Raw genomic sequence first — 22,467 nt, forward strand, 5'->3', positions numbered from 1 at the left:
CGAGCTCAACCATAAACATTTTCTGCTGATGGCATTGAAAAGTTGGGTGGGCGCCCAGCGGGATATTCCTCTAGCATGCCAACACCAAGACCCTGAACTCCTCGGTTCGAAACACAGGTTGGCTGGGTGCCATCTGGCGATGCCTGCACCGTATCTGCAGGGTGGGGACCGGACTATGTGTGGGGTACGTAAGTCGGTACGGCGCTGGGAAAATGCATCGGAAGGCGACTCCACTGCCGACTGAGGAGCTTCGACCCCCTCCGACACGTGTGCAGTAGCCGACTGTTTCTTTTCCACCTGCACTAGGCGAGTTCATATGCGGATCAGCCTGGTGTACGGAGAGCCACACCCTGATCAATGCATTATTCCTCACCAGCAGAGGGTGTAATTGCACCAGTTATGAGGAACCCCGGTCCGGCTCCCACGCTATATGAACAACAGACAGTCAATAAAAAAAAATAACCCTACTTTGCTGTATCGTTCTTTGCACTTTGTCATAACTTGGGGATGTTTTTAAGGAACGCAGCAGCAATGGCACACGTGCACCACCAATATTTTCATTCATCTGTTTGTTTGTAGCGTGTTGCTAATTGAACCCAGCTGTCGTGTAAAGCTGTTTATCAATTCCATGACTCTTCATTAAGCATAACTGTGCGCATTACGGATCGTACTGGCAGACTAACTTTGCCCCATTTTCTGTGCGATCTTATTATGCCAGTGCCAGGCTTGTCGGTATGAAAGAAATGCTAGGTATTTACTTGGGCTTAGCTGCCATTAGCTAGTAATTTATTGCATGGACAAGTAGTAATACACTCTGAAGGAATGTTGGCAGGTGATTAAGTTAGCGCCTAGCGCACGTTTGCCTGCCAAGAAATTCACTGAATGAATTAAATGTTTAAACTGACTTTCAGCTGTCAGTAATAACGACACGCATGACACAAGCGGTACAGAAGAAAATAAACAAAACGATGGGCTGTTTAAGCATCGTCATGCAATAAATCACCATCAAAACAATCTCCATGAGATAATTCAGAGCAAAAGCACTTAAACGAAGCAGCATTTCACCCCGTGCTTCCATTTCAGCGCAGCAGCTTTAGAAAAACAGTGTTGATAGTAAAGAAGAGAGATTCACAGCAGGCTAACCACGCTTTTACTGATTAACCGTCTGCATTGTCTAGTTTTCTGTCGCTTATCTGCAACACGAAGATCGAAGATTAAACCCAGGCGATTATTCAGAACAGAACAAACAAACAAATCCGACTGGTGATTTAAATGAGGTGCTTTCTATACATGTGGATATTCGGATTAAAAAGCCACAGCACCATTATCACCACGGGGAGTTCAAGCTCTCGAGTTCGACTCTTGGGGCGCATTTACATGAGAAGCGTTCTGTGGCACAAACCGTCGCTTTGTTGTTCAGCGCTAAAACGCCATCAAAGTGTTAACATGAGACGAATCTGCGTTTGTGTGGAGTAACCGTCAGATCCAATCTGAAAGCTCCACATGTATCTGTGTTTATCTGGATTTTCCTCACTGTTTCACTTTTAAAACTTGTGTTACAGCTCGAGGTTCTGAGAAATGCTGAGAATCAGAATCAGCTTCTTCCAGAGTCTAAAACGCTTATCGTTCAAAATAAAGCTTAACGTGGTTTAATGTAGTAAAAGAAGGAGACAGGAGAACTAAACTTCTCTTCATTATTACTGCTCATAAGTTCCTCCACTAATGAAATTCCTCACTCGTTGTTTTTCTCTCTCCCTTTTTTCTCCTGATTTAACATAGTCATTTTGTCTTCCGCTGCTGTGGATCCCTGATTGCATTCGAGGAGGGTACACGCTCACGCCTTCTCCGATCCCTGTGCAGTGCTTAGCAGAACCCTTCTTTTCGCCCATGCTTTCTGCACAGGCGCCTCTATCCTCTAACCAGGGTCCTTGCACAGCGTTTGAAGACCCCACCCCCTTAGTCTGGTCATCCCGCCCTAGCAGACACAGTGGGCAATTAGTGTCTGCTGAAGGCACTGCCAATTATGCCCGCTAGATGGCACCCGAAGAAGTTTTGAACCAAAGAGTTCAGAATCTCGGCACTGATGTGCTAGCGAAATATCCTGCTGAGCCACCTGGATGCCCTCGCTCGTTTTTTTAATACAATAAGTCACATTAAGTTTTGTTCACATTAAGCGTTGTTCGTACGGCCTAAGGTGATTTCATCAAACAGTTCATCTCATTGGAGGAGCTTTGAAAAGGTCAGCGGCAAACTGGGTCAAAGTCATAAAAAAATCTGTAAAAGCTGTTTTGGACAGTAGTGTGTGTTCCAACATTTAGTCAAGGACAAAACAAACAGCTGCCATGTTTAATATGGAGAAAATTTCATATTTACCAACAAACTAAATTTCTAAACATTGTTAATGAAAGTGTGTGAGTGAGTGTGTGTGTGTGTGTGTGTGTTGAGGATTATACTATTATACAAATTACATTTAACAAACTAATTAGGTCCAAATGTATTCACTACCTACTTCCTGAACTGCCCTGGTCCTTCTGATTAGGCAGATTTGTGCACTTTAAGAGGTGCACATTGTTCCTATCCACACACCTATGAGGCCAGCATGGTATAATTACTAGACAGAGTACCCTCCCGTCCACTAGGAGAGCAGGTCCAGGGAGGACGGAGATCCCTGATGAGTCTGGTTCCTCACAAGGTTTCTTCCCTGTAATATCCGGGGAGTCTTTTCCTCCCTCTGTTGCCCGCGGCTTATAGAATCTGTAGAACTGATTTAAGACAGCGTCCACCATAAACACACACAAAAAAAGCACTATATATAGTTTCATTTGACCAGTCCACTCCCAGACTCAACAGTCACACAGCAGGGAATTTTAAACCCCCCAGAAATGGGTCGCAGAGAAAAAATATAATAATGAAATAAAAAAAACTTTAATATCAGTTTACATTACTCCTTGGCTCTGATTGGTTCCTTTATGAGAGCTGGTCAACCGCAGCAGAACAAAATCCCAGATATTCTTCTCTTCATCTTTTTCTTTCTGTGACATTTCTGCTCGATTTTATCGGAGAGGTTCCCCCCCCCCCCCCCCCCCCCCCCCGTGGCTCTTTGTGTGAGAGCACTTTTAATTGCCTCGACTAATTGTTCATTTCACTCTCCAGACTCATCTATGGCTCAGTGGGGTTGCAATGCGAGCGAAAAGAGTAAACAAGGACTCAACACACACACACACACACACACACACACATGCGCACACACTCCCCCCCACACACGCGCACACACAAAAACAATCCAGACGAAACACTCACTCAAAAAAAGTTTTGCCTTTTAGACATCAAATAACTAAAGTTCTTTTATTCATCCTTATTTAGTCTTTTGTACACGTCTGTAATAAAAATGTAAGTCTGTATGTTGATATTCAGAGCTTTCGAACAAAAGTAAAAAAACAAAGACACTAAATTGGGTAACATTTTTACATTTTATTTAATTTGGTGAAAAAATAAAGTCCATACTTTGATATAAAGAAGGTTTCTTATGTGAAATGAATACAAAATGTATTTATATAAAAATAGAAAGGGTTAACCACAAAATAGAAATGCACTTAAAAGTGAAAAAAACATTAAAGTAAAAGAAAGACATTTTTGACCACTTTTTTGGCTTGAATTTTAAAACTTTAAAAGCATTTACATTGCCGACTTCAGCCGCCTGTAAATCCAAGGAAAGGAGCTGCGTCAGAGATATCGGGTTGCTCAGTGGTTCAACCGAGAGAGCATGGTGGCATAGATGGCGATAACAATAACTAAAGCGATGATGCCAATGACCAACGATGCAATATTCAGTTTCTTTGCCATCCGGGAATGTGCGCTAGCTCTTGTTGCATCTCCAATAGTGTTAGCTGTGTCAGCCTATGATTTAACAGAAAGAAAAAAAGGGTTTATTTATGTTTTTAATTATTATTCTGAACTTTTTTTTTTTTTTTTTTTTTTACAAATTTGCACAAGAAGAATGAATAAAATAAAAGCTACTAATAAAGAATAGATTACTGTACTTACCCTGCAGGAAAATACAATAGCAACAATTCCAATCGGCATACAGCAGCAGAGCGTACTAAAGATGGACCAGGCCAGGTAGGTGGGGGCATCAGCAGACATTGATCTTCCAGGTGCTTTTCCGTCCATGTTGCTGTTGTTGCTTTTCGGCGTTTACTCTCAGAGAAAGTGAGGCTTCGAAAGATGGAGTGCAAAATGGCTGGGAAGAACTCGGGCTGAGCAATATGCACCATGGGCCGGAGTTAAACGGAGGAGGAGTGGCAGAGGCATGAGGAGAAAGTAGTTACGTAATAAGTTTTGCATATAGACATCACCCACATTTTTCTGTACTGTATTGTTACTGTGCTGGGATTAGTATCGTTTTGACTCATCTTTTACATTCGTTTCCTAGGAAAGACCAAAATTCACCCCCCTGTTCTGTGCTTCAGTAACCACTGCACCTTTTTTGACAGTTTGATTCAATGTTTGTATGAACACACGTCAATCACAACCATTTCAATCAAGTGCATGAAATCAATCACATAAAACAAATTCTCCAGCAAGTCCTGTGGTCAAAACGTCTTTGGGATTAGTTGGGATGTTAATTACGAGCCAGGCCTAAGCATCCAACATACAAATCAAACACAACAGATCATGTAGATTTTAAAATCAGTTGTTTCTGAAGAGCACAACAGTTCAAATAAAGAATGATACAAATTCCAAGTATAAGGATTTAACAGTAGAAGATTTATGGACGCCACTCTGTATATGTAAATTGTCTTATTAAGACGCCAGCCATAGTGCCTTGGGAGCATTGGTTTAACTTCGCTTTTGGTTGCTGTTTAAATGATTTTTTGACCCCACAAAAAAGGCTAGAAATAATAGATTTTTATTAGGGAGTGGACAAAGTTAAATGGGGATTCTAATTGGATGCCCAACAAGCTAGTGTCCAACCACTTTTATGCTTTAGTATCAAGCCAATTAATCAAATGAAAGAGATCACGTAGATTTAAACATCAGAAGTTTGTAGTGGGGAAACCAACAGGGCAGCAGGTATAAGGATTTAACAGAAGAAGATTTAAGTATATGTAAATTGTCTTATTAAGATCCCAGCCCTAGTGCCTTGGGAGCATTGGTTGAACTTTGCTTTTGGTTACTGTTACAGTTAATTTATTTTTATTGGGGAGTGGACAAGGTTCCCCAGTCAGAAGTTTGTACTGGGGAAACCAACAGGGCACCAGGTATAAGGATTTAACTGCAGAAGATTTAAGGACCCTACAAAAAGGCTAGAAATAATATATTGCTGGATGTGATTTCTAATGGGATGCCCAACAAGCTCATGTCCAACCACTTTTATGTTTTAATTTAAATATCATTTCATTGTTTCTGAACAGCACAACACTTTGAATAAAGAATGTGAGGATGTTAATACCTGGAATCAGCAGGGCGGCAGGTATAAGGATTAACAAGGGCATAATAAGATGACAGAAAAATGTTTACATAAAAATAACTCCTTGGTTAATATTCATTATCAGAATTAAAAACTCTCCATGAAGCCTGATCATCCACCTTCACAGCTTGCATGACGACAATTACACAGACGCTAATTGTTTTATTGAAATTAAATTATTGCTCAAGCCTAATTCATTGTCATTAAGCACTTGCAGAACGAAGATGAGAGCCGTCCTGGGTTAAAGCCTCAAAAACAAATCTTTAAAACAAAGGAAATTTTCAGGATCAAAGATCATAAAAAAAGAAAAAAAAAATACAAGTTTTTCATTATGAATTCATGATTAGAAGAGGTAACCAGTCCTATTCAGCACTTCAGACCTTTCCGTCTGTCAATCCAACGGAACGTAACGTCAGTAATTATCAGTAGTTGTGTGGGATGATAATTACTTGGTGCCAATCAAGTCATCAGTGAATGACAAAGCAACCTTCACTTTTTCGTGTCCTTTTATTTCCGCTTCGCTCATTGATTCAGCCGCTGACAGCCCTGACCTACTTGCTAACAGAAATGAAACTGAACTTGCTGCCATAAAAATGTGTATATGATTTAAGAGCATGAATTAAAGGTTCTAAAGGTGATACGGTTGAAAAAAAAAGTATATATATAATATCAGCCATTTAAAAAAAGTGGCTAATATGCCAGTTCACCACTGCTGAGTGTTCGATCTCTCGACTGTACCAACCTGCTTACAAGCTTATTGGATTGTAAAACATTTGAAGTAAGTTGTTTTTAAGAACACCCAGCATGGGGAAACAGGCAGCGAGCAATGATTAATGTTGCTTAGTGATGCAGGACGATGGACGCACCAGCACACGGGGTGATTTTTGAATAGAACACGATGTCCAGTGTTGCCCCAACCAATCAGCTTCTGTTTCCTTCTGTGTCAAGAACTGCTGCTGCTTTCAGTCAAGACTCTCAGACTAGTCTGTCTGAAAACTTAGTGAGCTGCCTTGCTGCCTATACCTGGGCAGCTGCCTCAGTAGAGAGCATTCTAAAAAGATGACTAAACGAAATCATAAGGCAGATTATTTAGACGCACTACTTCAAGATTACGATGATTATTTCACCGCAGTTTCTCTTACTAAGCTAACACAGTTAGCCTCAGACCATTCAAACAAAATCTTGTTTGTTTAATTGTTTCCATCAGTGTATTTTAATCAGTGATGGATAATTAACTAAAGAAGGTTTGTGGGTGTAAAATAGTGGATACTTGATCATGTGCAAAGAACGTGCAATCTAATATTATAACGGGTTCTATAAAGCATCTATTCATTAATTTCTTCTTTTATTTATTTCTACTAATCGCTTTCTTTAGGTCAGGGTCACATTCAGTCCGGCGCCACACAGAAACACTGGACGAAGGGCAATAATGCAATGATACAGTCTGGACTGAGCGACACTCTGTATATATAAATTGTCTTATTAAGACGCCAGCCCTAGTGACTCGGGAACATTGGTTGAACCTTGACCCCATAAAACTAGACTAGAATTAATCACATCACATGGGGGCATAAGTAGCTCAGCAGTTAAGGTATTGGACTTCCCACTGTTGGACCCCTGAGCAAGGCCCTTAACCCTCAATTGCTCAAACTGTGTTCAGTCCTGATTCTTTTTTTTTATTATTCTTTCTCTCCCCCTTTTAGCACATCCAATTGTTCAGTTTGCATCGTGCTTCCTCTCTGTCTATGCCGAACCCCGCCCTGACCGAGGAGATCGAAGCTAACCCATATCCCCTACGACATATGAGCAGCAAGCCAGATGCATTTTGCCACCCACACATTTATGAGTGTGGCGCCACCTAGTGTTGCATGCGGAGAGACACACCCTAAGGGCACTCTTCCTCATCCCTGTGCAGGCGCCTCTAATCAGCCGACAGAGGTCGTAATCGCATTCTGACAGAGAGAGACCCACATCCGGTCCTTTGTCCCTGATTCTAAGTCGCTTTGGATCAAGCGTCAGCTAAATGCCGCGAATGTAAATCAATCAATCAGATGGCTCAGCTTAGAGTCCCAGGTGGGCTTAACAAGTGTTGATCCCGGGTGTAGCGAGTAACGCTTGATGAGGCGCAGGTAACGCTTCAAAGAGAACTGCACTTTCCGTCAAACTGCACCTCACCCACATCCCTTTCTCCTCTGGGTTCTGTATGTTCACCCAGTGTCCTCCAAAGCATGCAGAAGGTTACTCTAATGACTCTAAATTACTCCTTAGTGTAAGTTAGTGAGTGTTTGAGTGGATGAATGTGTTTTTTAGTGGAATTGGACTCACGATGACCCTGAACAGGCTGTAGATGTATGAGTATCTAAGCAGGTTATACGTTTGGGACCATTATGGTGAGAGAAAGACTATAAAATGAAATAAAAATGGATTATGTTTGGTATTTTTCAAGTGTTAAAAGGCTACAATAATCGGATGTTTGTGGCACTTAGTTGTATATTTATGTCATCTGTCATGAACCTCATTAAGTGTTTTTTTTATTATTATTTTAGCCAAAATTGTCTCACAAATACTGACCAAAGTTTTGGATGGCATTTATTTTTGTATCATTTTGAATTCACTACATTTGCTGTGAATGTTTAATCTACATTTAGCCTCTAAATGGGATTTCTGTGCCTTCAGGAGCTCTTATAAAGCATCTAAGTTAAAAAACCCAACACTATACCTGTAATACAGATCCCCAATCCACCCACTCCCTCCCTCCCTCTATCACACACACACACACACACACACACACACACACACACACACACACACACACACACACACACAGAGACATTTAGAAATGTCATCGCAACATTATTTTAGGTCAGCCGCAGTCTGGATTGGTTACGAAGGCTTTGTCATCGTCAGCGAATAACAAGGTCGCCGAGAGACGGCTTATTTTACGAGCAATTACCCGACCTGATCCGGTCAGCCGTTCCATTAAAAAAATTACAAACTGGAGGAAAAAACACGTCCGTGAGGAAGAACGGAACACCACGTTCGACACCGAGTTATTTATCACGCCTACGACGACCGGCAACGACGTCGCAGGATCACTTTCAGTCAAACGTAAAACACATTGTTCTGAACGAGTCAGAGGCGGCGCCGTCCGCTAAATGATCACGACGTCGGGATCAATGATAGATCGTTATATAACGCCAATTATCTGTAATTAACCCCCCCACACTCCCCACACCCACAAACACACACCGGCTACTAACCAAAACATAAAGTATATACATACAGTGTACAAAGTCTGTGGAGGAAGAATCAATTACACCCCGGCTGTAATTAAATCTCTCACAAAGTGAAACAAACCAGCGTGACGCCTCTCGAGGGGAAAATGTTCCCATCAATTAACTGACCCGGGAAAATACGGTGCACCGCACCATCCAGTTCATTCGTGAACTTTCTAATCACTGAACTTAATGTTTATTCGGTCTGCATGGTTTTTCAGATGTTTAATTCAGGTACCTTGGTAATACAGCAGGTAGTGTAGTGTTGGTGCTGCACAGCTCCAGGGTCAAGGTTTTAATCTGTGGCACCGGTGTCCCCAAGTTAGTCTGAATGTCCATATGCCAGTTAGGATTGGCTTCTCTTACACAACTGGTCACTGATGATGCAGTAGGTAGTGTTGGTGTTGCACAGCTCTGGAGTTTTATGCTCTTTCAAAGTTAGTATAGGTTTTTTTATTCTTCAAACTGCAAATTTCTCCCAAAAATAAACCAGTAAAAGGACTGACTTCTTTAAATTGTTTTAGAGAATTTAGCAGGTAGTGTTGGTGTACAGCTTCAGGGTCATGGGTTCAATCAACACCATAGTCTAGCAGTCTGGAGTTTTTTGCTCTTTCAGTGTTAGTATAGGGTTTTCTTATTCTCTAAATGGCCATTTTTTAAACACACAAAAAAAAAACATGCCAATAAAGGACTGACTTTAAGGAAGGACTTTAAATTGTTCTAGAGAATTCAGCAGGTAGTGTTGGGAGAGTGCACAGCTTCAGGGTCCTGGGTTCAGTCTGTGACACCATAATTTAGCAGTCTGGAGTTTTATGCTCGTCCAATGTTCGTATAGGTTTTTTTTAATTCTCTAAACTGCAAATTTCTCCCAAAAATAAACCAATAAAAGGACTGACATCTCTACATTTATTTGCAGAATTTAGCAGGTAGTGTTGGTGGTGCACAGGTTCAGGGTTCTGGGTTCAATCTGTGGTACTAGAGTCTATAAATGTGGAGTTTTTATGCTCTTTCAAAGTTAGTATAGGTTTTTTATTCTGTAAACTGCAAATTTCTCCCAAAAATAAACCAATAAAAGGACTGACATCTCTAAATTGTTTTAGAGAATTTAGCAGGTAATGTTGGTGGTGTACAGCTTCAGGGTCATGGGTTCAATCTGTAACACCATAGTCTAGCAGTCTGGAGTTTTATGCTCTTTCAGTGTTAGTATAGGGTTTTTTTATTCTCTAAATGGCCATTTTTTACCTCCCCACAAAACATGCCAATAAAGGACTGACTTCTTTAAATTGTTTTTAGAGAAACAGGTACTAGAGTCTATTGCTTTTCCAGTGTTAGTATAGGGTCTTTTATTCTCTTAAATGCAAATTTATTTCAAAAATAAACCAATAAAAGGACTGACATCTCTAAATTGCCTTTCTTGCTTCTCTTGCAAAAACCTTTCAGAGACAGAATTCTCATACATCACAGACAAATTAATAATTCTTAAGCATTTTTTCATGACCTGGAAAGCATTTCCTTCTATTTAGTGAACAAATGTCTGTTTAACTGCTGCAGTTTGCTAAATCAAATAAAAAAATGATAATAGAGTGGCCTTTTGTTAAGTGTTGACTCATAATAAATGCCACCATCAGTTCTTACACTCTTTGGCTGTCGAGTCAGGCTTCGTGGTGCCTCGGTGAAGAAGGATTGTGTTACCTGAAGAATCGGCCTCGCATAAAGAAAGTCGTTACTCCTCTGATGTGGCCACATTATGTTTGCTTAAGCAGCCGGCTGAGACCTAAAGGAGTGGGTTGGTGTCGGGCTGTTACTCAGGCGGCTGTCAGAACCCACCGTCACCTTCATTAGTCACCGGGCGGTGATAAACGAGCGAACCCACTTCTGCTGAGATGGCTTCAGCCTGGCCCCGAGACCCAGAGCCGGGCGGGTGGGGACACCATGCTGTTGTGTGGACGGACTTTCGAAACACTTCTGCCTGATGGGCTGATCATGTTGTGGGAAGCTTCAGGAACGGAGTGTCAAGGGGTGGTGCAATATTCATCCAGAAATATGGGGTCTGGATTCTGTCAATCCTGTTAATGGAGTAGTTGCTGTGGTAAAACGTCATCAAAGTACGAATATGAGACGAATCTAATGTCTAATAAACATCAATTCCAGCCAAAGCTCCACATGCATCTGTGTTTATCTGGATTTTCCTCCCTGTTACACTTTTAAACTTGTGTTACAGCTCGAGGTTCTAAGAAATTGTAAGAATCAGAATCAGCTTCTCCCAGAGTCTAAAACGCTTCTGGTTAAAAATAAAGCTTAACGTGGTTTAATGTAGTAAAAGAAGGAGACAGGAGAACTAAACTTCTCTTCATTATTACTGCTCATAAGTTCCTCCACTAATAAAATTCTTCACTTGTTGTTTTAGTACAATAAGTCACATTAAGCTTCGTTCGTACTACATGAATCGCTTTTACTACGTCATATTAAACAGTTCGTCTCATTGGAGGAGCTTTGCAAAGGTCAGCGGCAAACTGGGTTCACTCAGGTAAAGTTTGAGCTCCAAGGCAAGAGTAAAAATCGCAAGCGCAATGTGCCGCACTCCACAGGAGACAACGACACAGCCGAAGCAAAAGCGATTTTGCCACTTCTCATGTGACTGCACCCTTACAGTATCTGCATAATGACTATCAACTTACAGCCCTGTGAAAACGTATTAAGCTCTCAATCCTTTTGTGACTCCTGATCGTTACAATAGGTTTAAATTTTCAGGTGCTGGAGCCTTTCCCAACTCTCAATGGGCGCAAGGCACTCAGAAACACCCTGAACAGGTCAGCAGTCCGGATGTGCTTTATAATCAGTGTAAGCTATATTACTCACCGGGCGGCACGGTGGCCTCACAGCAAGAAGGTCCTGGGTTCGATCTCCAGGTGCGGCGGTCCGGGTCCTTTCTGTGTGGAGTTTGCATGTTCTCCCTGTGCCTGCATGGGTTTACTCTGGGAACTCCGGTTTCCTCCTACAGTCCAAAGACGTGCAAGTGAGGTGAATTGGAGATACTAAATTGTCCATGACTGTGTTTGATATATAACCTTGTGTAATGAGTAACTACCGTTCCTGTCATGAATGTAACCACAGTGTAAAACATGATGTTAAAATCCTAATAAATAAACAAACCACACCACTCACTAACAAGAAACTTGAGCAAGAGATTCTTCCAACCAAATGTTATTTTTCTTTAATAGTAGTTTAATATCAGGATAAATTGGCGCTCTTTGTTTCTCTCTCTGTTTTTTACAACACATATACAACACTGCATTTTTATAGCCGCTAACAGCTTTGTGAGTGTGGTTCAGAGGATGATTATGGGTATTGTGTGAAAACACTTTGGATCTGAGTCAGCAGCAGCAGCGGATTCTGATCTGAAGGAAAAATGTCCTACTCGGTAAAAAAGAGCATTACCAGGCTTTCTCACTCCAGTGTTCATCATTCGTCACTGTGACACTTTCTCCTGCCCTGGTGTCCTTCGTTTCACATTGTATGCACCAGTAAACCATGGATTGTTTGTTGGATTACTCCAGAGACCACGATGTGCTTTGGTTCCCGTTCCGAACTCGGATGCAGCTCTGTTTCAATGATTTCTGCAACTCCAATTTTCCTCCCAATCTAGTCGTATCAGATTACCTGATCGCATTACCTTTCCCTCTAGTGCTGCAGACCTCCCGACCGAGGAGACCCGTGACTAACACCCCCTCTCCGACACGTATGCTTCGTTTCACCTGAAAGAGGCGGGTTCGTTTGGGGATCCGTATCGCGCATGGAGAGTCATGCATCAACCTCTATTATAGTCTTCATCGATCAGCCAGCAGAGGTCGTAATTGCAGCACTCATGTGGAATCCCCTCCGGCACTCCCACCCTCCAATGAGCTGAGACTTGAACATGCGGGTTCGAGATGTCAGCACTGGTGTGCTAGTGTGTTTTACTGCTGCACCACCCAAAGAAGAAGAAGAAGAAGAAGAAAGCCTTTATTTAAGACATTATCCCAATTTTTTTTGGAAGCTGGGGTCAGAGTGCATAGTAGGACAATCTTCTGTCTGATAGCCCAAAGCTCTATCCACTAGACAACCGCTGTCCCCAAATGCCCTAACTGTTCTTTTTCCTGAATATTAGTGTTATGCTTCTTGTGCATTAAATCCTGAGTCATGTGGTTGCTTAAGATGTGGCGGGGACTAGAGCAGCATAAAGGGAGGCCCACAGCTCTGTTCCTTGTTCTTCCACGATCATGCCAATAAATTCCTCCAATCCAGTCAACTGTAATCTTTGTCTTCTTTTATCATCTCACCATCTTAAGCTTGAACTCTTTATATCTTTGGGACTCTATTCTGGACTTTAGGGGCGATTTCCTCTGGCTGAGCTGTGAGTGATTTTAGGGATTAACAAAAGTCCTGTATCAGCTAAACAAAGAGGTCGAGATAAACTACTTGGCTTTAAAAAATCATTAGCCTATAAATGAGCTACACAATGCTATAAAGGACATTAACAGGACTGCAGATTTTTTAATGCATCCCTCCCAATCTAGTCGTATCTAAATACTAAATCATATTTCACACACCCCTCTCATGTGTGCAGTAGCTCAGGGTTGTTCAAACCAAAAAATGGGTCATAGAGAAAAATAATAATAATTAACTCCCAACCAATTTTAACAGGCACATAAACATAAAATTAACTTGTACACGAATGCCCCCTTGTAATCTTGTAAACCACAGTGGGACCAGACCACCTATTTATTCATTAAGTTTATTTTGCTCTATGTTTTTTTTTTTTTGATGCATTGTTTGTGTTGTCTGGGTCGCGGTAAAAATCATGGACAAAATGTGTGTTACCTGAAAACAGTTTGAAAAACCCTGCAGTAGCTGACCGCTGACCACTTCTTTTCACCTGCACGATGCGGGTTCATATGCAAATACATATCATGCATGGAGGGTCATGCACCAATCTCAATTGTCCTCCATCTCATTGTACAAGCATCATCGATCAGCAGGCAAAGGCCTTAATTGCAGCAGTTATGAGGGATCCCTTCACCCTCTCTACCCCGGACAAGCCGATTATTGTCTGTACAGGTGCCCGGCTGGCTGATAGCAGAGCTGAGATTCAGACTCAAGAGAAATCTGAATGTAACAGACAGTGTAAACTGAGTAAGACTGGAGTAATATAATTAGACTTTCTTTTCCACCCAGGCAGCACAAGAATGCATTTTACTCTCTCTGTACAATCTGGTTCCACTGTGGTTTACAAGATGTAACATAAAGCCTCCACAAGGGGGCGATCACACACAAGTTCATTTAATTAGTATTATTTTTCTCTGCGACCGATTTTATTCGGCTCGCGACCCTTAGACTCTGGGTTAGACAGTATTTACTCTTATTATACAGTAATTTAAGCTGCCTGTCGTAACGTGGATGTCAAATCGTGGTATTAAGTAAGTAGTTCAGTTTTAATTCCAAAGAACGTTTTGTCATTGCTCCAGAGACCAACAGGGTTGTGCTTTGGACCCCACTAATGAATGCTTCCTGTTCCGCATAGGAAACTTTAGCAAGTTGGGCATGGAAACTCAACCCGACTAAACACAATTTGGATCCTCATAGATTTTACACATTGCTGGACATCGAAATGAGTTCCTGAGAGAGCAAAGCAGAAGTCCAACATCAAACACACTGCACCATAAAATCAACTATAAAAACACAAGTAGCACTAGACATAACATCAACACTACTATCAACTCTATCCTGCTCCATAAAAACAACAAACATCAGCATTAAAAAGCGGCCCCTGAAGTAAAACAACTGCTATCGGCGGACGTAAAGTCATCAAACACACACGTACACACCCACACTTTTACTACACAAGCACATTAATCCTGACCTGAAGCAAACGACAGCAGTCGTACCAGCATTTTTATATTTTTAACAGCAGATATAAAAATCAACACGCGCATGTAAGAATCGCTCCATAATAGTTACAACTCAGATGCAATCACACAGTTTAAAAACAATTGCAGCATCCAGAATGGCGAGGTCCGGAAGGCCAAGTGTTCCCTGCTAACCACAGCAATCACAGCAATGAAACAGCAATCAGACATGAAAAGTTGTGCTCATTCTTCCTCGTGCCTTCTAATAAAACATGAATACCTGGGTTAGAAGTTAGTATTGTGATGAACAGCTGCTGTAGAACAGCATGTGCGCTACGAATCACAGGCTGGGTTTTAAACACTCCGCTGTATTTTTTGCAATTTGGCTGTATGGTGAAATAAATAATAAATGATAGCTTCTTTTCCACCCAGTATCACAGTTTCTCATAATCTAATATAAACATTGATCTGTTTGTGCTGTATTCCCATTAGCATTCTTTTATTGCCTTTTAACCCAGTTTAATTAAAAGCAAAACTCAGATTTCTGAAACAATAAGCAAATAAATATTCAAGTCAAGTCAAATTTATTTGGATTTTGTCTCAAAGTGACTTTACAGATTCCACCACCCCTGACGAGCAAGCCCAGGGCAAGAGCATGGGCAACTGCATAAAAATTACAAGCACAAAACCTTCATAATAACCAGATAATCATCAGCACGACCCATCCTCCTTTGGTGGTCTAGAAAATTGATAAGAGTTAATTAGAATTTGATTAAATATAAAGACGAGATATGTATAGATTCGATTATTTTTAACAAAAGTAATCAAGTGAAAAGCATGAAGGATTTAATTAAAGTTCTTTATCACTCAGTCCAGTTTTAACAGAATAAGGTCTGTTAATGAGTTCTGGACGTTGTTCTTATCACATCAAGTAGTCCAGAAAGAACGGCACACAGCAGACACAGCAGCGCTGCTGGAGTTTTTAAATACCGTGTCCACTCACTGTCCACTCTATACCTAGTTGGTCCACCTTGTAGATTGGAAATTTTTGGTTGGTGGACGATTCTCAGTCCAGCAGTGAAAGTCCAGGTGTTTAAAAACTCCAGCAGTGCTGCTGTGTCTGATCTGCTTATACCAGCACAACACACACTAACACACCACCACCATGTCAGTGTCACTGCAGTGCTGAGAATGATCCACCACCTAAATAATACCTGCTCTGTAGTGGTCCTATGGTGGTCCTGACTATTAAAGAACAGCATGAAAGGCACTACAAAGTGCTTCCATATGGCAAGTGGAGCAGAAACAAGGAGGTGGTTTTAATGTTATGCCTGATCGGTGTATATTTTCTGACTGGATCTTTCTGAGATACAAGAATGGAAAAACAATGATTTTGTCATCAATTTTTTCAGTGATGGGAGGAGAAAATCGCTCCAAACTAAATACTGTCGGTAAGACGTCTGACATCTGAGGAGAAACAAACCACAAACTGCTGACAATGTGTTGCGCTGCCATGACTGACTGATGCCAGAGAACAATGACAGCAAACATGACAGCATAAAAGCAAGTGGTCAGAATTCTTCGTCCCATCATTATATACATAAATAAAAATCCTAAATGAAATACGTTCGTTCGGTTTGAGATGCCACAGATCGTGTATGACTATGTAATTGTACCATGCACTTTATTGAAGGTCCTTAAGCACCTCATAAAATGTTCTAAAACTTTTAGCAAACCCTTTAATTAATTCAGTTTGTTAAAGTCTAGGTGTTATTAGGTCTAGATTTGGTCCATTTAATCCTCTCTTACATTGATTTTGGATTTAAAGTGTTTGTTTTCTCTCGCTTTGTTTTTGTCGTGGTGTCACTCACGCTCCCCGTTGGCGTCTGGGTTCCTTCATTCAGGATTAAAGCGATCATGTAAATTTTAGGAGAAAAGACAAAACGAGTCTTTTTTATCATGGGAAAAAGTTTGATGTAAGGAGGGATATAAGCAACTGCTGTAACGTGTCTTCAAAAATGGTAGCTATAGATCCTGGTGCAGAAAACATTTAAACACAATATTTAAATTCATGGCTTTATCTTTTTTCATTCAAATCATGTGTATTTACCTACATTATATATAATATATATACAGATCAGCCATAACATTAAAACCACCTCCTTGTTTCTACACTCACTGTACATGTTATCAGCTCCACTTACCATATAGAAGCACTTTGTAGTTCTACAATTACTGACTGTAGTCCATCTGTTTCTCTGCATGCTTTGTTAGCCCCCTTTCATGCTGTTCTTTAATAGTCAGGACCCCCACAGGACCACCACAGAGCAGGTATTATTTAGGTGGTGGATCATTCTCAGCACTGCAGTGACACTGACATGGTGGTGGTGTGTTAGTGTGTGTTGTGCCGCTGCACCACCTGGGCGCCTCATATATTATATATTTGAGTATTAATAACATATAGGAGGACCTGGTGGTAGTGCAGATAGTGTAGGTACCACACAGTACCAGGGGTCCTGAGGAGCATGGTTTGATCCTTCAGCTCGGTGATTGTTGGTTTTTATTTGGGCTACTCCTCTTTCTTTCCTACCTCACAAAAACATACAAATAAATAAACTGGCCGCTCTGAATTGCCACTGACTGTAAATAAATGAAACATTTTCCCTTTTTAACAAGTTAGTTCATTAAGTTTCTGACCTACATGACCTGAACTGTAAGTGCTCTAATGCAGTAACAAGAAAATATCAAACAGTAAGAACAACTCATGAAACAGAAGACTAACAGAAACAAGCTAACAGAACGTTACCGACGCCGAACGCTGAAGTTTCTAACTGCCTTTGAAAGCACCTGCTGGTTCATCAGATTTAGTCTGGAGATGCAAATCGGCAGCACTAATCACAGAGGAATATGCAAATGTGAGAACAGCAAAGCCTGCGTTCGTCAAAGAGAAAACACACTAATTAGCCTACAATTTGTTTTTAAATAATTCACAAAGTCACACATCGTGGGAGCGTCTCATTAATCCATTTAAGTCATTTTTAATGACGGTATGTTGTAAAATCATGGTAAGGCTAATGAACGCTGTAGTTTAAAAGGAGCACAAGCTAGCAGCAGTGTAAAACCGCAGTATAGTGATCCTTGCGCCCATTGAAAAGCTGGGATAGGCTCCAGCGCCCCCCGCGACCCTGCTGGATAAGCGGTTAAGAAAGTGAGTGAGTGAGTGAGTGAGTGAGTGATATAGTTTATAAATATAAAACAGTGTAGCCTGATCGCTGTTCAAGTCATAACAAACACATTATGTGTCAACTAATAACTCACAAAGTCAAGTCAAGTTTATTAGTATAGCGCTTTGTCCAATAGGCATTGTCCTAAAGCAACGTTACAGAATCCAGGACCGACAGACCAAAAACCCCCAGTTGAGCAAACCAAGAGCGACAGTGGCAAGAAGAACCTCACTTAAAACTACAGGAAGAAACCTAGAGAGGAACCAGAACCAGGGCCTGCAGAAAAGCCACTCAAGTACTTTTTAAAATCTCTGTTTATGTCTAGAAACATTAAAGGATTTTAGACTACACTTGATTACCCATAATGCCAAAATAAAAGCCTGTTTTCTGTTTTTTAAGTCTTTTATTCACACACACACACAAAGATCTGCCTTAATTATCCTTGAGATGTGTGTAGAACCCAATTTAGAATCCACACGTTTGGAAAGTCACCTTGGTCTATAAGGGCCGATAATTTAAACTGCACTGTCAGGACAAAAATCAATCCATGAACTCCAAGGAACTGGAACTGTCTGTGGATCTCAAACTGTGAAAAGGGCAAGATTAAAAAAAACAATATCTAAGGTTTTAGGTGCCCCCAGAATCATACAGGCCTCAATTATTTTTAAATGGTGGAAGCTTGGCACAACATTAAACCATCCTAAAGTTTCAGAGAGGTAAGAAAGAACCCTGCACGGAGATGAGAGAACCTGTTGGAGGAACAAACATCTCTGCAGCGCCGCATAAATCAGGCTTTTATGGCAGAGTGGAGAGACGGAGGTCACGGTTGAGTGAAAGGCGTGTGAAGGATTTTTTGGTCTAATAAGAAAAAATTTTTATTTTCTGGGCTGAACAGCAATGATGCCTGGTGAAGATTAGAAACACGGTGGTGGCGGCATCATAGCTCAGTTTAACACCCCGCTGAACATCTATGGAGACGAATGTATTATTTGAAAACCTGTGAAAAGACGTCTAACGTATAGAAGCACTTTGTAGTTCTACAATTACTGACTGTAGTCCATCTGTTTCTCTGCATACTTTGTTAGCCCCCTTTCACCCTGTTCTTCAATGGTCAGGACCCCCACAGGACCACCACAGAGCAGGTATTATTTAGGTGGTGGATCATTCTCAGCATTACAGTGACACTGTGTGACATGGTGGTGGTGTGTTAGTGTGTGTTGTGCTGGTATGAGTGGATCAGACACAGCAGCGCTGCTGGCGTTTTTAAACACCTCACTGTCACTGCTGGACTGAGAACAGAATCCACCAACCGAAAAAATCCAGCCAACAGCGCCCCGTGGGCAGCGTCCTGTGACCACTGATGAAGGTCTAGAAGATGACCGACTCAAACAGCAGCAATAGATGAGCGATCGTCTCTGACTTCACATCTACAAGGTGGACTGACTAGGTAGGAGTGTCTAATAGAGTGGACAGTGAGTGGACACGGTGTTTAAAAACTCCACTCATACCAGCACAACACACACTAACACACCACCACCATGTCAGTGTCACTGCAGTGCTGAGAATGATCCACCACCTAAATAGTACCTGCTCTGTGGTGGTCCTGTGGGGGTCCTGAGCATTGAAGAACAGCGTGAAAGGGGGCTAACAAAGTATGCAGAGAAACAGATAGACTACAGTCAGTAATTGTAGAACTACAAAGTGCTTCTATATGGTAAGTGGAGCTGATAAAATGGACAGTGAGTGTAGAAACAAGGAGGTGGTTTTAATGTTATGGCTGATCAGTGTATTTAATGCTGATGGTTTCATTCCCGCAGAGTCGTGCTTCACCAGTAGGGGAACCAGTTTCCTCCTGACAGATTTTGTAGCCCGAGGTGTAAAAATTCTCTCGTTTTGATTTGCTTTTAACAAGCTCTGAAGTTCATTATCAGTGTTGCGGCTGATTCAGCTCGGCGCTGGTGCCAGGGCGAGGATGGATGCTGGTGCTTATTTTACCTTGACTTCACTGTTGTTGTTTTTTTTTTTTTGGATCCAGTTTAAGCGAGCGCCTCTTCGTGCTTTGTGTGTGTGTGTGTGTGTGTGTGTGTGTGTGGCATTTGCGTCATCGTGAATATGAACTATCACCATTGTCTGTTTTTCTTTTCCACAGACTAAACCAATTACACAGATAACATCATCTGGCCGGTGGGTTTATGGAACGGGATAGGTGTGGTGGAGGGGGGTGTTTTTAGTTGGATAAATAAACAGGGTTGGGTTGTTGAAAAAAACCATAATTGAAATTGTTGTGCTTCATCATCCTGCACGTCTCATGGGAACAGTAAAGAGAAAAGTTTGCAGAAAGAAATAAAAAATATTTATATCTAGATCTGATAGCAGAAGTAAGTAGAGAGTCGCGGGGGTGAAATACTGTATATAAGCGAAAGAGAAAAAAAGGGTTATTTTTTGTTGCATTTACATTCGGTACTTAATTGCGGTGGCTTTGCAGTCAGATATTAAACACCAGGAACATAAAACAGCAACGCTCAGTGCTGAGTTCCAATCTCAGTTCTGCTATTGGCCAGCTGGTGCCACAAGCAGACATGACTGGCTGGTTGGTGGCAGCTGCACACAGACGTGGAATAATGTCTAGCAGTGCGTAAATCTTCGTACGCAATACTATCATTGTCAAAAAAAATCACCGTTTGTATTTGCAGAAATAATCTGTACAAAAAAATCTGACCAAATGATCACTGACCTGAAGATCTGTCCGGAAGATCTGACCTGAAGTTCTGACCTGAAGTTCTGTCCTTATGTTCTGACCTGAAGATCTGTCCTGAAGTTCTGACCTGATAATCTTCTGATCTGAAGAACTGTCCTCAAGTTCTGACCTGAAGATCTGACCTGAAGTTCTGACCTGAAGATCTGACTCCTACATGATAATCTTATAACCTTAAGTTCTGACCTGATGATCCTCTGACCTGAAGATCTGTCCTGAAGTTCTGACCTGATAATCTTTTGATCTGAAGATCTGTCCTCAAGTTCTTACCTGAAGATCTGACTCCTACATGATAATCTTATAACCTTAAGTTCTGACCTGATGACCCTCTGACCTGAGGATGTCCTCAAGTTCTGTCCTGAAGATCTGACCTGAAGTTCTGTCCTGAAGTTCTGACCTGAAGATCTGACCTGAAGTTCTGACCTGAAGTTCTGTCCTGAAGATCTGACCTGAAGATCTGTCCTGAAGATCTGTCCTGACGTTCTGACCTGAAGTTCTGTCCTGAAGATCTGTCCTGAAGATCTGTCCTGACGTTCTGACCTGAAGTTCTGACCTGAAGTTGTCCTGAAGATCTGACCTGAAGTCCTGACCTGAAGATCTGACCTGAAGTCCTGACCTGAAGATCTGTCCTGAAGTTCTGTCCTGAAGATCTGACCTGAAGTTCTGACCTGAAGTTCTGTCCTAGAGATCTGACCAGAAGTTCTGACCTGAAGTTCTGTCCTGAAGTTCTGTCCTGAAGATGTGTCCTGAATATCTTCTGACCTGAAGATCTGACCTGATGATCACAGACATAAAAAAGAAATCTGTGATTCACCTTCTGAGCTCTTAAGTCTTTTTTATTGTAAAGCATATGGCTCGGTCTAAATGATTCAGTTAAAATAGCCATCATTATTCGGGCACAGAGAAGTCACCAGCTGTAGTCAATCGATCACTAATTAAAAATGAGAAACAAAAACACACCACAATGTGAAATGAAAGTTTCTGCAGCCTGTCTTTATTAAAATTCCACTTCTCAAACACAGCCCGGCTCAATTAGGACACTCCAATCTCTTGTTTGTTTGATTGTTCCCTGGGGAACGTTCCCTATCTCTATAATCGGAGCCGGTGAATGACTAATTCCGACATCCTCGCCATCTACCCTCATCCTGTCACGTCCGTCCAGATTTGTGGCGAAGCAAATCGTCACGTTCTCGTCCAGATGGGCTCCGAACAAGCGCAGTTAAGCCGCGGTAAGCCATAAGATAGCACTGAGGAAAAGGAGGAGGAGGAGGAACTGAAAAAAAAAAAGAAACCAAAGGAATAAATGGATGCGAAGGAGGGGATCCGGTTCGAACAGGGGTAATAAATCAAACCAAGGAGCCAAGAGGCAAGAGGGAAATCTCAGTCAGGCTTTGGGCTGCCTGTTTCGTCGGGCTCATCAGAGGGGCAGCCGAGCTCTTTATTCGTTTTGGGCGAGCACGTTTTTAGCGTGCGGGTGTTATTGGAGGTGAGGGATGGGAAGTCAATGAGGAGCTTTAGATGCAGAACTCTTGAAGAGGCTCTTAAGGTGCAGAGCGCCCTTTATAGGAGTCTCAAATGCTGCATTTAGGGTCCAGTAATGCTGCTTCAGCACACGCTGCCGAACGACAAGGTCTGTTTGCGTATCCATCATCGTACAATGTTTTTATAGGTCCACACTGTCACCTCATCCACATGGATTTTTGTTATACACAGATCAGCCATAACATTAAAACCACCTCCTTGTTTCTACACTCACTGTCCATTTTATCAGCTCCACTTACCATATAAAAGCACTTCATAGTTCTACAATTACTGACTGTAGTCCATCTGTTTCTCTGCATGCTTTGTTAGCCCCCTT

General features: G+C 41.6%; 1 long non-coding RNA gene across 1 annotated transcript; it reads right to left on the reverse strand.

The window, feature by feature from the left end:
- Positions 1-3,451: 3,451 nt before the first annotated feature.
- On the reverse strand, positions 3,452-21,365 carry LOC134303415 (uncharacterized). The gene is made up of 4 exons (XR_010007644.1): positions 20,589-21,365; positions 11,605-11,740; positions 4,045-4,256; positions 3,452-3,897 (listed from the first exon to the last, which is right to left on the reverse strand). It is a non-coding gene; the product is annotated as an uncharacterized LOC134303415 (long non-coding RNA).
- Positions 21,366-22,467: the final 1,102 nt, after the last annotated feature.

This window comes from Trichomycterus rosablanca, chromosome 26 (genome assembly GCF_030014385.1).
Source record: "Trichomycterus rosablanca isolate fTriRos1 chromosome 26, fTriRos1.hap1, whole genome shotgun sequence".
Classification (NCBI taxonomy): Eukaryota; Metazoa; Chordata; class Actinopteri; order Siluriformes; family Trichomycteridae; genus Trichomycterus; species Trichomycterus rosablanca.